General features: G+C 36.1%; 1 long non-coding RNA gene across 2 annotated transcripts; it reads left to right on the forward strand.

Moving 5' to 3' along the window:
- Nucleotides 1–1065: 1065 nt before the first annotated feature.
- Nucleotides 1066–17929, forward strand: LOC106032351 (uncharacterized). Of its 2 annotated transcripts, none has more exons than XR_001204808.3 (6): nt 1066–1117; nt 4873–5058; nt 14469–14644; nt 15419–15464; nt 16798–16962; nt 17615–17929. It is a non-coding gene; the product is annotated as an uncharacterized lncRNA (long non-coding RNA). The 2 variants fall into 2 exon arrangements; XR_001204809.3 differs by having other exon boundaries at nt 14469–14638.
- The last annotated feature ends 580 nt before the right edge of the window (nt 17930–18509 follow it).

Genomic DNA, 18509 nt, shown 5'->3' on the forward strand with positions numbered 1-18509 from the left:
CTTAGTGAATGTCTAACCCCTGGCTTAAGTGAGTTAAGAAGAAAGGCATTTGAATGACATTGACTCACCCATATTGGATGTAGTTACTCAGAAACATCCTTAGACACCAAGTCCTGTGGTGAATCTACCACCTCGTCATATACAAGGTTCATATGATACATCTTCTCATTTCAACTGTTTATTATGTTGCTATACACTGATGAAGGCTGCTCACACAGTTCTGCATTTCTATGTCTGTAATGTTGTATAATATTTGGCTTAAAGTAGTAGTATTTGGATGAATATTAATTTCCGAAGCTATCCAGCAATAATTAGGCAGAAACAGGGAAGGCACGTAGGTTTTTGAGGAAAGACATTAACTGGTTACTTTTGCAACTTAAGATGCTTGGCAAACTTCTGTGCAAACACAGCAAAGAAACTAAGTTTAGGAAGTTTGGCAAACAACAGGGTTTATCTTAAAACAGGAAAAAAAAAAAAAAAAAGATCCAGCACTCATCTGCTGATTCCCTCATCTATTCTTCAGGTGATTAGTGTAGCACTTCCTTTTTCACAAAGCATGGGCTGCAGACTGGATTTCCTGCTGAGGAAGCAACATTAAAATGGCAACCCTCACTCAGAGACATCAGAACAACTCACAGCTGGGCTGATATTGGAACTGTGCTAGGTATAATACAGTATTTCTAAAAATCTTCATAGCAATTCATGTATCCGTTCAGCCTTTGTAACTACAACACTGATGTTATCCTGGAGTATTCAAATGATTTTTCATTAGCTATTTAGTTAGGCATTCAACAATTTCCATCCATTTCCAGCAAACACCTACCTGGCGTGCCGTGAGTGTTAAATAAGAGTCTTAGTCACACCAGTAATATCACCTTCCTCTTCAGACCTAGATCTATTGCATTGGTATCTAGATGATGATCTAGATGATCTCTGGTGAGAACGCATCTTGAGTACAGTATTCAGTTTTGGGCCCCTCACTACAAGAAGGACATCGAGGCTCTGAAGTGTGTCCAGAGAAGGGCAGTGAAGCTGGTGAAGGTTCTAGAACACAAGTCTTATTGAGGAGTGGCTGAGGGACCTGGGGCTGTTTAGTCTGGAGAAGAGGAGGCTCAAGGTAGACCTTATTGCTCTCTACTTGAAAGAAAGATGTGGGGAGCTGGGGGTTGACTGCTTCTTGCAGATAACTAGTGATAGGACTAGATGGAATGGCCTTAAGTTGTGCCAAGGTGGGGGCTAGATTGGAAATTAGAAGACACTTCTTCTCAGAAAGAGTAGTCAGACATTGGAGTGGATTGTCCAGGAAGCTGGTGGAGTCACCGTCCTCTGGGGTTGTTTAAGGAAAGATTGGACGTGGTGCTTAGGGACATGGTTTAGTGTGTGATATTGGTGGTAGGAGTATGGTTGGACCAGATGATCTCGAAGGTCGTTTTCAACCTTAATGATTCTATGATTCCGTGATTACCCTTATCTAGATTTGCAAAACAATACATATTTTTTGCAACTAACTAATTTGTGAAAAGCTGTATTAAGCCTCTTTTTTCTCCTATCTCTATCTGGGAAAAAGAATATGCATTTTGAATGACCCCAAACTGAGATTAGTTGTGTTGTGGGAAGATCATGACATTAATCTATTAGGATATTCCATTAGGATACCACGGGTGAAGCCTTCAAAACTAAAAAGCATTGGGACGGTTTGCCTCACCTGTGGCCATTCTGGATGTCCTTTAGCTCATGGTCTGCACCTTAACTTTGTTGGTGGTGAGTTCTCTCTGATTGCTCCTGGCGTTGTCCAGGTATGTCCAGTAGGTGCTTTTTGGTACAACATTTGAACAGAGGAAATGGTACTGACCGTGGATGTATATTCTTTGCATTAGTGTTATAACATAGTCAAGTTTCCTCATATTTGCTACAAATTTACAATGAATGCATCTGTATATAAAATGGATCATATTTAGGTCTCATATTTAGGTTTTGAAAGAGGAGAAAGCGTACCTATTGCAATGAGCTCAACATAAAATACAGTAATTTTGTGCCTCTAGGAAATACTAGGTGAGGTATTTACTGGCAGCAGTAAAAGTTGGAATCAAGCTCAGGAAGGTGAGGGATAGCTGTTAAGCGGCATAATAAGATATATTATGAACTGCTAACTGGAAATTGACTCTGCTATGCACATTCAAGTGTCTATTTTTCTGTAGTGGGGAAAAAATAAAAGCAAAGAAATGGCTACATTTGAGAGATGTAATGAAGAAGCAGTAAATTTCTTATTACGAAGGTCTCTGTTTTTCTTTGTGGCTTAAAAGGAAGACCAAAATAGCTAAAGAAAAATGTAACCTGGGCTGTTTGTTCAGAATGACATAATGACACATTGCCTTCTTAGTGAGATGGCTTATTGTGATGACTTATTTGCTATCAGAAATTTGCTGCTTATTCGGTTACCATGTGAAGAAACACATAATTTAACCTCAAGTAAAGTGTTATTAAATTGTTAGTTGATAAAAGTAAAAAAAAAAAAAAAAGACAATATATGAAAAAGCTTAACAAAGAAAGGATTTTAAAGTGGTGTCAGGGTGACATAATAGAAATCAAAAAAAGCAAGGGTATGGTAAGTTGTAGGAAATCATATAATCAAGCTTGAAAGTATATTTACATAGGCATGGAAATTTCTGGAAAGTCAGAAGACCTTCTATGTATGAGTGATAAAGCAAATGCTATATATATGCATAACTTTGTTTCCTGCTATATGCTAATCTAACACCATTTTAAACAAAACAGAAAAATGTGATTTTTTAATATTTCCCTACATATGGAATATGATGGAGCTCATGGTTAAATCTAAGTTAAACTGGAGTTGGCCTAATTTTAATGCTTACCATAAATTTGTGTTATCTTAGTCTGAGAAAATTATTCAGGCCACACACTATCCTTTATCATATACCTGGGAACACCTAAGCCATCTCTGTTTTAGGATGCATGCTTCTCTAAGTGCCTGAGAATAAGTAACTCTTCATAGTTTAGAGTTTGACCAGCTAGACATGTGGTACTGAAACTCCCTTACAGTTCAGAGATGTGACTCCTGAGCTGTTAATGTTGTCAGAGAGATTCGACCCTTAAGGATTCTTGGACTGGGCACTTCACCATGCCAGCACAGTCAAGGTGGAGGCATCTGAGTTCAGTTCAGAATATGGACAAAAATAGCACAGGAACTAACATCTTTATAAAACAATTTAAAAGTTAGGGCATGTCCCTGGAAAGTGAAATGTGGATTTTAAGCATCTTCTCCTTGAGTATGCTGTTTTTGCTCCCAGGAATGCCATGACCACTAAGCTGATATGAGATGCTTTACTTTCACTTCTGAACTAGGCAGCAAGAACTAGGGAAAGAGATTGAGAAGGGAGAGCATCTGGGGAAGAAAAGAACTCACCTGGGAGCAGGAAGCAAAGTTTTTGGTTTCCTTTTTCATGTTAACGCATTCTGCTGATTTATTTCATTTGCTAGTGAGCAGGAAAGTAAATATGTGTGTGAGAGAGAGAGAGGGGAGAGGATCCTTGACTATACTACCCAAGATTGTCAGGGGATCTCAAAGTCAATTAGTTCTAATAAAGTTTCCTCAAATTGACTCTTAGCAAGACTGACTCACTCTCTCTCCTCCTTCCTCCCTCCCTCTCTCTCTCCCTCTCTCCCTCTCTCTCCTCTCTTATATATTCATATAAATTGCAGAATAGGATGAGGGGGATGTGTTGGCCACCCCACTGGGTGTCAATGAGGCAAAGACATCTGAGAGAGAACAGCCCTTTCATCTGCCTAGTTGCAAGGTGGTGCCAGCTGCATTGCTGCACTGGAGCATCCCCGCAGCACATGGGCACAGTGCAGAAGACTTGTGACCACTGCTGTGCAGCTGGTGTGCTCTGTCCCCTGACGCAGCACACACTGCTATCTCAGAGATGACACACACACACATATATATATATATATTTGGTGCATATTAATTTAGCATGAAATGTGCAAGGTTTTATCAAGAAATTGTAATGAATTCAATGCACAGTAATCTAAATCTCATCTGTAAGTGCTAATCTTATCTAATTTGCTGTTCTAGAAGGATGATACCCATGCTGTCAATATCTAAATGACTGAACTATTACCCCAGCACTTAATACTAGCTGTGCCTTAAATGATCATCTGCAGTATGTGTCAGGCAACCAGATAAACCAGATGTTAAAAGACCAAATAATTCTAAAGAATTTTAATTGCTGAATGACAGTTTAGATCATATTTTGGTCTATGATTATATATATCAATATCAACACCAAGTGTTTACATTTTATCCCTGATCTTATGAATGCTTACACATAATTAGATGCTTTTTATTTAAAATTGTTTAAAACTGTGCACAGTTGTTTTTTTTTTTTTTTTTTTTTTAGGGTAGGCAATTTGGGACAGATTTTTGACTTTATTAGACTGCTGAAGATTGACATTAGCTGTTGGCAAGCACATCTTTACCACATATGCAATTTTAGACTTAAAAAATGCTAGTAAATATGACTGCTACCCTTCATCTTGGTGAAATGGTCGAAGCATAGAAGACAGATGGTTATAAAAGCAGTGTCTGCTGACATAACAGATTGTATTCCGAATTTCTACTCAAGTTTCTAGTTTATGGTTTTTTTTTGATCTCTTAATAAAAAGTATCTGGCTTGGTGGAGTAAATGTTAACTCGGAACTTAATCTCTGTAAATAGTCATGGGAGAAGGCGGCAGATGCTTCCAAAGAGTAACTCACAAGGCTTAAAAGGATAACTCATCTCTCCAACTAAGGCATATGGTGTTTGGATGCTCTGTATTTCTTGGTTACATTACCATGCATGTTTTGCAGGAGGCAGACAAGCCCCAGAAACAGGGAGCAGCACAAACATTCCAGACATGTCTGAAGCGCTGCTAGACTCCATTGTCCTCATACAAACTTTCAATACATCCCTACCCGTTCCTCAGCTGCATGGGAGGTTGAACACCTACAAGTCACCCGGAATGTTCTAAGCATGTGCCATGAGCAACTTGGCAGGTATGTAGGCAACCTCGTTATCTAGTACGGAGGCTGTTGGTATATTTAGATGACTGAAAGGTCTGGTAGGACTGTGCAATAAGCGTTGAGTTTCAGGACAAAGACCTGTAAGGGAAGTGGAAAACTTTTCCTCTTATTTTTCTGAGGAGTTTCTTGGAATTGATTCTAAATGAAAATGTTGGAATGTCTGTTGATAGGTTTGGGAGGAAAAGAAAACTTGCCAGGAAAAGAGAAAACACTTGGAAAGACAGTGAAGCAGAACTGAAATTCTGGAAGGACCTTAGAAAAGATTTTGACTTTGGAAGTTGTTTTCTAAAGTTGGGAGTAATAAAACCAGACTTTGCACAGAACATTCCTAAACAAATTGTACGAAATGCAGAATCTCATTTTCAGCATGTTTTTGTGACAGAACCCATCCCTCCCCCCAACACACACAATAAAACAGGGTACATAAACATGTTAATTAGCTCCTTCTTTAAATAAAGATTCATCAGCCTTGTGTTAACATCTTTAAAGCCGTTTCTGTGTGTCAAAGAGGACTTTCGTCCGTTATTGCTCGTAAATTATGTGAGGAGGCAATATCCAAGATGCAACTGGCGTGGGAAAGGTAAATGAGGGAAAAAGTACCAGAGATCACTGTTTTTTTCAGTTGGAAGATTGACCAGAAAGTGTAAACACTGAAGTTTTTCTCCAATCTAGAACCTAGGCCAGGAGCAAAGGAGCTCTTAAACCAGACAAGCAAATGGATAAATGGTTCAAAAGTAAGACTTTTGTGATGGCTACCTACTAAGGGATTTCTGGTAGGTGTCCATGCAACATTATACCCACCTGCCTTTGCACAGTCAGCTTCGAAACTATTTGTTTCCTTCTCAAACATAGGTTGGTATTACAGTGCAAGATGGCTCCTATAGCATCCATCATAACAAGAGAGTCCTGTTTAAATTTATTTAAAGTTTGTTATCTGCATCGGAAATGAATTTATCCATTAATACATTTAGGTCTTATACATTGTTGGAAATTCTCTTTCTTCAAATGGACTCTAGAGCTAGTAGTTTAGCTGTAATATAGCTATGATGGTTGGTTTTAGAATTACTAAGATGTATGTTTCAAATCTACTTTAGGTGTTTCATGAATTCTCTTTGTTTGTAGAGCTTGAAATTAAAATAGAGAGAAAACTGTCATAACATCTCTGTTCAGGTAATTCTCCTAAACAACATAATTTTTACAGTTACTTGTAATAATAACAATAACGGTAATAATAATAAAGAAATATGCCAACATAAGAGCAGACTGGATTTATTACCTGGAAAAGATATCTCGGTTTTACTCTAATATATTTCAGCAGCCTGCACAAAAGGAATGTCCATGTTTCTGCTTAGATGATGGATTTCAAAGATCTCATGTTGCTAGTTAATTTTCAGATTAAAATTAACATAGTGGTGTCTGACTTGAGCGGTAAATTAACAAACATAAAATGTTTCCCACTCTTCAGCTCTAAAGCGCAAGGAAGAAGGAACAGTTGCAAAAGTGAAGAGCAATGATATGTATGTGCTGGACCAAAAATTAAAGCTAAGCTAGGTGTCTAATAGGTAGGTGACACTACACCCTAGGAAAACTTCTCTGTCATAATGACGAAGATCGATCCACAACATTGTTGATTTGATGCCTGTGACAGCATGATAGATAGTTTTTTAACAGACTGTATGCCAGCTTGCCAGGAGGTGATGTGCACCTCTTTCAGCAGTTTGTGCCCTGCTTCATGCCAGACGTTGGCTGGATTGGTTCATTAGCTAGGCAGCCCTCCTGGTGTACTCCACAGTGTTACAGATATATCCAGTCCATTTTCTCACACAACAGATATGAGGAAATGGCACCTCTGCTGATTTTTTTCAGATTTGTACACTGGTGTAGCAGCAGGCAGAAGCTCAAACTATAAAGCTGGGAAAAGATCCATAACTCTGGCAATTAGCTGTAATTGAGATAGCTATAACACATTCATATCCCACTGGTTTCAGAAGGAAGTTCTTTGGCTCTTGAGTGCATTTGAGGATGAATTTAATCTGCCCTTGTCCCTTTTCAGTGCTGTAACTGTATATAGAGGATGAAAAAAACCCTACATTTGCAGCATTTCCCCAGAGAACTATCAGTAACTACTTCCTGTTGCAGGTCTTGTGCTAGTGGAAAATGGCAAAAAAACAAAACAAAACAAAACAAAACAAAAATCTCATGGGCATAGCTTTTAGGAATTCTGGGTTACTGTGGATTCTTGGGAGCTGGAAGTCAGAGATACAATTTCGTTTTTCCTTGGCACTGAGCTTCATGTTCTGTATCATGCCTTGTATAACAGAGGACCCTAAGTATCTACTTTAGTGCTTTGCGTGTTATTGGGCAAAACTGTGTAAAACTTACCAGATAAGCTACAAGAGTGATCAGTTGAGCCAGGTACTCAGAGATGAACTCCAAGCAGGAAATAATAGAATTTCTATAGTTGATAATCTCATATACTCAATTGCAGCTAGCCAGAAGCTCATCTTATCAGTTCACTGAGTAAGTATATTACTGAGCCCTGTCGCCTTTAATTTTTTTCTCTATCAATGGCATCTAATCATCTCCATAAATCATAATATCTAATGAAAGTTAAAATCTTCATTAGTCATTTGCACATAGTATATTAGTGTTTAACATGCATGTATCTTCTTTGATTAATTTGTTTAACATGTTTCTTTTACTGTCATTTTACAAGGGGAAGAATTGTTTTAAATTTTCTGCTAATAGCACTCTCAATGCCATTGCAGTGAGCATAGTTAGTTGTGAAGATACAACTAAATTAGAATATTTACTTAGGTTATTTAAATAAATGCTATTATGTTTGTATAATGTATAACCCTGGAATTCTAAATAATGTTTATTTATGTCTGAATTACTGAATTGTTTAATCCATATTTGATTTTCTGAAAAATTATTCTATTTAATTCCTTAATTCACTTTTCTTTTACTGTTTGGATTTATTTTCCTTCAGTTAACAATTCTTTCTTTACAGGTTATTTAAAATCAAGCTTTTAAACATGGATAGATATTTTTATTTGTGAAAAGCAGCAGGGGAAAATTTCAACCATTGTTTTGGTGGATTTTTAATTCTTTACTTTGTTCTTCATAATTTCATGTCTTCCCATAATTATTCACCCTCTTCCTAAAAGAAAAAAAATAATTGTACTCTTTTCTGCCCTTTTTAACTGAGACTCGCTTTTTTTGTTGTTGTTGTTTTGTTTTTGTCTTTTTTTTTGTTTATAATAGAAAGCCTCCCATTAAACTCTTCAGAAATAATTTTGGGGAATTAGTCCTCCAAGAAATCCTTAGCAAATGAACTAACTCTACGGTAAGTGAACACCAGTGATTCAAACTACATTTAACTTCAACAGCTTGTTAACCTAGGTGGTGGTTTATACTCTTTCAGGCTGAAACAGAAATGTTTTGATAGTGGCAAGAAAGCAAACTTCTGACTTAGAAGTTGAGGAAAGTACACACTCTAATAACTCTTCCATCAGTAATAGATACCAATCAATTATTACCGAAATGATACCAGACTTGAAATTTAAAAATGAAACCTGAAGGAGTGTTATAGAATTGATACAAAAATTAAGGAAAGAAATAAGAGACTTTATGTAAATAAGCTGCTACTGGAAAAAAAAAAATAAAGATGGAAAAGTGTAAATCTATTTAAAACTGTTTTACTTGTATTTGAGAAAGTTTTGCAATTTTCTTGGTAAAATATTGTTCTGTGTAGCATAAACTTTCCACTAATACTGTGTCTGAGAAATGCCTTATCCCTTCAGATCTTAAAACTAGACCAAGGAGGGGGTAAGTTTGCACCTGATATCGACATCTTAATGCATACTGAAGTGCCTTACTGATTACTATTATTCAATGGAAGACTTTTCTGTGCCTCCTGCATTACCATCTTTCTACTAGTTAGGAGGCCTCAATGCTTTGCCTTACATATTTACCAGAGACTCGTCTTGCTCTTATCCATTAATCTTAAAATTATTTCCCTTCTACCTGGTTTAAGATAAAATTTGAATAGAAGTATTAGAAGATTAGAAGATCTAAAATAGATAATCAGTTAAAATATTAATAAATTTCTTAAAATAGGAGTAAATTGGAAGATCATCTGCCTCCCCCTCTTCTCCATTCTGTTTTTTTTTAAAAAAAAAAATTATTTTTTTAAACAAAATATTTATAGCTTTCTTCTTTGAGGATATCTTACATTTCAGGTTCAATCTGTTGGAGGGAATTAACCTTCCTAGCTTTCAGCACAGAACATTCCCAGAGGGTACTTCCTTTTTGTGCCTCTGTTAGCCTTTATAGACTACTGCTGTTTTGAAATTTTCCACAGACTTCAGACAGATATCTTTCAACTTGATATTCATCCAGGGGACAGTCTAACTGTTCTTCCTCAAAATAAGCTGCCTTTCTTAGTTAGAACAGTGGCTTGATACAGGTGCATTTAATACTGTATTAGATGTTCTTGGGTGTCTGACCCAGCCTATAGCTGATGATACAGAAGGGTACAGATTTCTCATACCTCCTGACTTATGTCCAGCCCCATATAGTGTCTTGGATACCTCAGGGTACTGGGTGCAGTTCAAATTAAAATACCTATTTTTTTTATATATTTGTTTTTTATTTGGGGGTGAGGCATATCTTGAAACCAGATATGAAAGTAATCAAGCACTTCAAAAGCAACACTGAGTTGACTGATTTCCAAGTTATTTGTCCCATGGATATTATAGTAAAGTTACACATAAATACAAATAATTACAACACAACTGAAGAAGGTCAAGGGCTTTAGATAAACAGTCTTTAACACTTCAGAAACAAGAAGTTCTCTGCTAAACAGAAATCATGGCAGTAGTATCTGGGTGAAATATGTAAAAATAAGTCTGCAAAGATTTGTTGGATTTTTAAACATAAATATCTATGTAGCTTCTTGCAATTGTCCATCAATATAATATCAGAGGTTTTTAATGAATTTTTAATAGCATGCTCAAATTTCTTTTGTGTTTATTCTCTGTGAACATTTGAATAACTGAGTTTTACTGGAATAGATTTTATGGAACATAAGTTTCAAAGACAAGTTAGAAATACTAATTGTAAAAAAATCTCCCTACAACTTTTAGGACATTCAAGTAAACTGTGATTGAGCTACACATGGACAAAATGGACAAAAGCTGAGGGTAATTTAATTATGAATCCCATCAAGGAACTACATTTTAGCATGGTCTCACTCATTGAAAGTGCGCTTCAAAGCCACAAGTTTTTCTTCAAAGGCTGCATCAATCCAAACAGTATGTAATTCAGAGAAGTGGCTTGCTTTTCTCTGTGGCTTTCTCATTGTTAGGAAGTTGATACTGCAATATGAACACATAGTTTGTATGGTTTGCAGCTCTCATGAGATGTCCCAACTGGATGTAAACAAGGTGGCTGAAGTAATAAGAACAGATTAATAATGGAATTAATCTCACCTGCCTTTAAATATGTGCTTGGTAGATCTTTATTTTGGAACTAATCAGCATAGGCTATTATTTACAGTCAATAAAGAGAACTAGGCATTTGTAGATTGTAATTCATCTGACAGTTTGGACATCTTTGTCAGGGTGATTGTGCTCTAGATGTGTCTCTGTTAGTTATGAATGGAAACTACATGACTAACAAGATACAGGTATCTAAGTTGTGGAGGTCTATGTACAGTCAGTTGTGTAAGTATTCACCCTGGGTCATCCACAAGTTTTGCACATTATACTCTAAATTTTAGATTGACACATCTATGTTAGCTATGTATCTCAGCTAACTATTTCACGGCCAGCTTTGATTGGTCTCTATGGTATGTATAACTGTTCTTCCTTTCCCATCTCCCTAAATTAGATCTAGTCAAAATAATGCTTCAAGCACTGTTTCTTCATGCTGCAAGACCAGATTAGAAATACTCATACTTCTTATCCTACTTTGTGTTCTTAGACAGTGTAGGATATTAAACCTTTTCTTGTTTGTTTGTTTTTGTTTCTCCTGGTCAATTGTAATGGCATAAGTTTCACTTGTATGCAGGTCTTTGATGAAATTAAAGGTAGTTAAATTGTAAGTAAAGATTGCAGAAAAAAAATACTTGAAATAGGAAAAAAAAATATGGTTATTTTGTATTTGATTTAACCTAGGAAGTTTATCATTAGTTTATCACTTCAAATCTTGTGTAAAAGCAAAAGGGACATATTTCTGTCTCATGCCAGTCGAGGTAGATACATTAAAGTCACTGAACATGAAACAGTCTGATCTAACTTAAGGTCTGGCAATTGTGAGTGAGTACTCAGAGTCTTTTTATGAACAGTTGCAATATGGGAATAGGAAATCAAAGAAAGTTTTCTTAAATCTTACAGTTAGGTAGTCTAAAACTTGGGTTTCCTTCGATTTCCGTTGCAGTTGCATAAACTCCCTAGGTAAAGGTTGAGCATATGAAAGATTTTCTTAAGCTCATTGTCTCATATTTTCATTTGATCTTAACAAAAGCCTTGGGTAAAAGCATACTATGTTATGATTAGAAAAGACAAGACTCAGAACTTAGTGTTCATCTTCAGATCTGCTTTTGCTCTGATGTAGCTCTGTTGATTGCTATTCTGATTGTCCTATTGACTTCCTGATCAGCCAGTTGTTACCTAAGGTTTCTCTTTGGTAGGTGGGGACAGCAGGAACTGAAAATGTTTCTTCGTATAAATTTTTTGTTAAAATGGACAAATCCCTGAGTCAGAGGAAGGAAGAGTTCTTTAGTTAATCCCTCATTGACACATCTACTGTTCTGGTAGACAGACAGTTAGATAGACAGACAGAAGGATTCCAGACAGATGTACTAAAGCTCTCCAGTGCTTAGGCTCCTTTTGGAGTTTATCCCAATATTTTTTAGAAAGTGTTTCCCTGTGTATCCTTTATGATTTCACAGTCTTTCTGACACAATATTTCTCTTTCTGTCCTCAGGGACTAAGAAAAATGCTACTTGATTTTGCAGTAGCTTTTTATATATTTTAAAATTATCGTGTTTCCTAAAAGATCTTTATTTGTTTGTTTGTTTTCCCAGACTTTAATAATACTTCAGTATTTACTAGGAGTTCCTCTCATGCGATCACTGTCTACCAAAACCACATTTTTTTCCTCAGTTGGAGTGCCTTAAGCTTGATAAATTCAAGTCCAGGTCAGACTGGTACTGGATAGAGGGCAAGATTACCTAGCTAAGACGTTTTGTTCTTATGTCCTATTATAATTGTATTAATTAGGGAAACAGTTAGACACTCCTGACAATCTCCCATTGATTCTGATGTTCTTGAAGGGCACATTCTGCACGTTGGTGGTACACAGATACAAAGATATGCACTAGTTTTGGAGCAATGTTGGAATTTGGAATGCTTATTTGTGATGGCCAAAGTATTATAACTGCATATATATCTTTCCTTTATGCAAAGATGGATCTTGAAGAAATTTAAAATCAGGTCATATGGCTCTATGTTTGATGGCATGGAAAGGAAGAAGAAATGCTTCCCCACCTGCACCATGGCAACCTTCCTTCACATTTCTTGAAGCAAACTGACATGCTGAAATCGGAAAAGAGACATGACTTCACTGCTGCTTTTTGTGCTAGGCACATGGTTAAGAATGCTGTTGTACATTCATGTCTAGAAGTGGGTTGCTGCACTGTACTTTGCTTCCACTGCTGATTCATCTGTCCTTGTCACTGTTCTGTGCAGAAGGAAAATACAACTGGATTGCCTCAGAAGCATTAAGGAGTTTACTTCACAAACTGTAAAACAAGTTTACATGGCTTTTTCAGTCTCAAATTGGGAAAAGCAAACAAACAAACAATGGAAAGAAAAGATTTCACACTAGATACTAGAAACAAGGCAAATTTTTACCTAGGAAAACAAATAAAATCCACAGCAACCTAAATAAATCGTAAGGGACATAAGATATTCAGCTCCCATAAAAATTCAACAACTGCTGCATACCTAATCTCATTAGACCTTGCAAGATTCCTTTGGAAGATGTTCTGGCTCTCTAATAAAATTTGTTTCTGGAACACATTTTGGTAAGTGTATCTCAGCCGGTTGGTTATGGAAAGAGAAGGCTTCAATAAGATTAAATTCTGGTGTTATGATTATCGATACTTACATCTATGCATCCAAAAGTGAAGAGTTTCATTTAAAAAGAGCAAATAATGTGGTCTGCACTTTTCTGAATGTTACTGACCTGATGAAAATAAGTAGTTGTACTTAATTCTGCTGAAGCAGGTAACACTTTCCTCATATTTATTCAGTGTTTTACAGGTTAGGGGACAGAGTGGGGCTAACATGTATGACTACAGGAAATGACTATACCATTTGTTGTGAGAATTTGATATAGCATATTGAAATGTAATTTATTAGAAAAGATTAATAATAAAACAAAACAAAAAAGCAAATTTTTAGTAATTGTTCCTCTCATATTCAACAAGTCTTAATATGTCAAAAGTACTCCATATGTCTCTGTATAGTAATATTGACCAAGCCAAAGCAGAGAAACAGGATCACTGCTCATGTTCACAGAAGGTGAAAGGATGGGAAGCAGGGAGCACATTTGTACACTGTGCCTCTCCTTGCACATAATGGTTTCCATTTTCACGATGAGGATTTCCAGAACAGAATAAGTATAAACCTGGTGTGATTTAAGTACAGTGAATATAATACGTCTGATTTACTGAGCAGTCAGAACATCTGGATAGCACATTCATAATAATTCAACAGGATCTTGAGTGCATCAACATTATTTTACTGTAGATGTGATGTCCACTTCTAATGTCACTTTTCATTTGGGATCTCCAGAAATCCAGCAACCAGGACAAACTGCAAGATGTCTACAGACACCAGACAATGCAAAAAGTATTCAAATTCTGTTTAGGAAAAAAAAAAAGAGAGAGAGAGAGAGAAAAAACAAGCAAACACAAATGGATATGTAATAGACTTACTCATCAGCAAAACATTTAGAGCCTTTACAAAGAAGAATGTAATGCATTATTGGCACAAAATACAGTATTCTGATTTGTCCTGTAAACTGTTCTTGTCAGAATGATGTTGCCTGGGTGACTTTCTTGAATACTTATGATATTTGGAACCAAGATTTTTCACACAAATTTGTTGCAGCTGTCAAAGAAATCCTAATTCAGAAGCATTTCAGACCTACAAACCTCCAAGTGAAGAATACACTGAACTGTTTTGCATTGTTTTGTGGTTCATAAGCAGTTTTTTTTTTTCTTTTTAATCGGTTCTGTTATATTTGGTAATATTTTTGTCTTTTTCTATGGTGTTAATGTTTACTTCTTTCATTTTTATATTCATCAGGGCTATTCTGGGCTGCCCTGATGTCATAGACAGTGAACGTACCCAGAATCATTGGGTGACCTCCCCAAAATGGGCCATGAAGGAAAGCGCTGAATTTTAAGGGGAAAGATCTGTCTTCTGCTTGTAAGATGAACTTCATTAAATGAAGAGCCACCAAAGGAGAAAAGGAGGTATAGGTACAAATTGCTCTATATTATCTCAATTTCTCTAGAGACCTTTTTTAATTATGAGTAAATTACAAGAACAGCAGCTTCCACAAGGCAAAGACATAGTTCTGTTCTGTCAGCAACTCCCTACAATTATTTTTTTTAAATGCTTAGTAGTAGAATTGCAAGACATTTTTATCTTTTTCTGAGATGCCTAATTTAACACGGGCGATAGATGAAACCAGTTGCCATTGCTGGCATCCTCCCTCCCTCTTCTGCATCCTCTCTGTGATGCCCACAGTGAAACATTGATGCTTGACATGTCCTACTTGCACAAATAGGTTGGTGAGGGAGACAGAGCTGAATGCAGTATGTGGGGATTTAAAACAAATGAAAAAAAAAAAAAAGATAAGGTGACCAAACCTAAATGTTTAAAATCAGCTAGCATGAAGCAAAACTTCAAGCTACTTTCTCACTTTGAAGGGGAAAGGGAAATGCAGTGTTCAATGTTGCACAAAAAACTAGCTAGCAAATGCTAACCTGGCAATGGCTGGTTACAGAGTCACATGTAACTTATCCTGGGTGTGATCTAGAAGGCTGTACCAGTAAGGACAGAGATATTCTGGAAGACAAATAGCTTAATACCTGCAGTACAATCTGTTTGCCATGGTGTAGATAGATCTTAAGCCAGCTAGGAAAATACACTTTTTTTCAAGCAGAAAAGTGTGTGTGTGAGAAAACCTTGATGAAACCTTGATCTTAAACTAATAAACTAAGTGTTTACTAACACTTTGTTACCTTTAGATAACCAGCTGCAGTGAGTCCTGGATGAAGGCCCATTGCAATAAAGGTAAGTGCTATGTGTGCCTCTGATTTCTATAAGCACCATTCTGCCACAACATCTATTGCATGTATCAGGGTCATGACACTTTGTGCTTCAGAAAATCATAAGCAGGCACTCAAAAATCAAGGTAATTACAAGCCATGTCTGATTTGAAGAATTTTGGCCTGAATTGCAGGAATGGATTTCAGAAAAAAGAAAAATTTGGGGGGAGTAAGCCATTATCTGATGTTTAAAAATCCCAACATCAAAAAGATAATGCCTCTGGGAAGAAATATAAATGGCAAACTGAAAGAAGATTAAAAGTGATTAAGTCATAAAGTCTTTAAGCTATGGAAATAGAGAAGATAAAGCAAACAGCTAACTCAGTTGATGTACAGCTGAAAGTCTGTACATTTACAGAGAAACTCTTTCTGTTGCTTTTACACAGGCTCATTATTCCCATCAGGTGATGAACAGGGAATGAACAGCTTAGGGAGATTAGGTTATGGGCATAATAAATGTTCAAAACCCTTCCAAAATGAATGCAAATGACAAATGTAAGAGTACATGCCTAAGAATAATTTATAATCCTTGCATCGGTCAGAAAAAAATATAATAGCACCAGCAGTTCATTATGCACAAAAGCAGACCCAAATTTGACCCAGCTTTCTGCTACAGTCTTCAGGAAAGTAAATGTTATCTTGATATTTCATAGTAAATGGTCTCATTGGTTGAGTACCCTAATTCTGTTAAAGGAAGACCCTAGCATCACTGAAATATCAAAATATCTTAATGACCGTAACTATTTTATCTTTTTAATTTTTTTACCTGGTGAGCACTGACAAGTTTTTGGTTTTGTTTCTGTTTTTAACTATTTACATTTTTGTTGGATCTATGGAAAGCTGTATGAAATGGCTGGAAATGAATTGTCATGTGGATTTTTTTGTATAGGCAGATTTTCTTACAGTTCTTTCAAATGACCTTTAAATTCCAAGAAAGCCATGTTTTAGAGAACACTAGCAGAGTACTGACTGTGTTTTAGGTCTGATTATGCTCTATTATATGCAGTATATGTTCCCAGGCACAGTTTTAGAGGCATTAAGAAAAACATTAAAATAATTTGACCCAGAGCTGCTAGGCTTATGCTAGGTTATTACCATGTGAAACCAAATAATACAAAAATGCTTAATTTATTCTGAGTGTAAATTCTAAAAATAATATACATATTCTTCTGCTAACTACAAAAACATATATATAAAGGAATACTGAAAAAGCATGACAAGAAAATGTCCAGAAAGATTAATTTTGCAAAGACCAACACTTGAAGGATTGTATTTGTTTTTTGTATTTTCTTATGCAGCTTTAGTTCTGAGAGAGACAACACCCTGTGGTGAATATATGTGGTCTTGCAGCTGAAGATCCTGTTGTGTTGCACAAGCACAATGTCAAAGGAATTACAGTTGTCTAAGGAAGTGTAAATCTGTCATGTCCTAACAATTGAGCTTTTCAACCAAGATAACACTCAGTTAAGCAACTTTTGTGTAAAGATTATGTAATTTATTAAAATTTACATTTAATGAAAAGCAGTTGGAAGACTAAGAATATGTTTTCCCCAATGTTATGTGGAACTAAATTAAATTTACAAGATCTTAGCTTCTGGGAGGGAAATGGAATTCCTGTGCCCTGTGTATTGGCGTGTCACTGTTTTTGTGTTGCTGCTTACTCATCAAGTTAAAGCATTCAGGATTAGTCTCTGCTTTTGCAGGAATGCATGCACAGAAGGGCAATTGTAGGAGTTTATAGTTCAGAGAAAACTAAACACCATTTCCACCAGGGAGGTGAGAGGAAATAGATGCTTTCCTAGCCTGAAGACTTTCCCCTATCGAAGTTCACAAGCTTTCTGTATAATAACTAAATGGATATATTAGACCTAGAAAATCACCTGTCACCTTCTTACTTATTAATCAAAGATTAGCTTTTTAGAATTTCAGAGCATTTGACTCTCTAATTACTTATTGAAATATAAATAACATAAAATCTTGTCAAAGAAATATAAAGAGTAGATGATACAGCCCTCATCTTCTAATCTGTCTGATCTATACTTTGTATCTACATTTGTATTGTTCCCACCTGTTTTGACCCTCTCTTTTGCATTTCTGTTATTTTGGTTTCATCAGTTCAGAACGGATGATTGCTTGGTATGGGCTACTGGATAACAGCAATAATTATACCATTTCTTACTGGATGGAGATAACACTATACAAGGACCTTGATGGCTGAGGAGGGCAGAAGGCAGGCTTTGACACCGCATCAGTCTCCACCGGATAGGACAATGTTATACTCCTCCCTATGAAAACAGTGGAAGTAGTGTTAAAGCTCTGCAGCAACATGGATGACATGGATGGAGATGTTTAAGAGTCAATCTTCAGTTCTAAACTGTGCTTCCCAACAATGATTCAAATCAAACAATGATTAAAAGCAGTTTAATCATCCAGCCTGTACTTTGCCACTATTACAAATCAAAAAAACAAACAAACAAACAAAAAACCCGCAAGTTCATAAAACTCATAAATGTGTTTTGACATTTTACATTATAATTTGACAAGTAAAGAACACTTCTTCATTTGATGATTTTCATCCTTAACTGATGATACATGCATTTTATGCTAATGAGGGCCTGAATTTAACCTGATATTTTGGTTCTAAAGTACAAAGATTATAATGGATTTTTTTGGATATTAGACCTTGCTCCTTTAAAATATCAAGAACAACAACAACAACAAAAGTTTTAATTTTATTAAAATAGCAGCTGCACAGTGCTCTAAAAATTTCTAACTTCAGTCTTTTGTACACTATAAAATCCATTCTTAACTTACCAGCATAACTCTCATTAATTAATTAAGCTTTCCATTTGATTTCCAGCCATGTGTATTATATAGGATCTAGCCCTTGTTGGAAAGATTTGCTCCAGAATTTAGCTTTTTAAGGAGGAAAAGTGCTCCATGAAAAATCGCTTTTACATTTCTCATGAATAAAAGGAATTTTGCAAATGAGAATAGTAGAAAAGCTATC

This window comes from Anser cygnoides, chromosome 4 (assembly GCF_040182565.1).
Source record: "Anser cygnoides isolate HZ-2024a breed goose chromosome 4, Taihu_goose_T2T_genome, whole genome shotgun sequence".
NCBI classification, from domain to species: domain Eukaryota; kingdom Metazoa; phylum Chordata; class Aves; order Anseriformes; family Anatidae; genus Anser; species Anser cygnoides.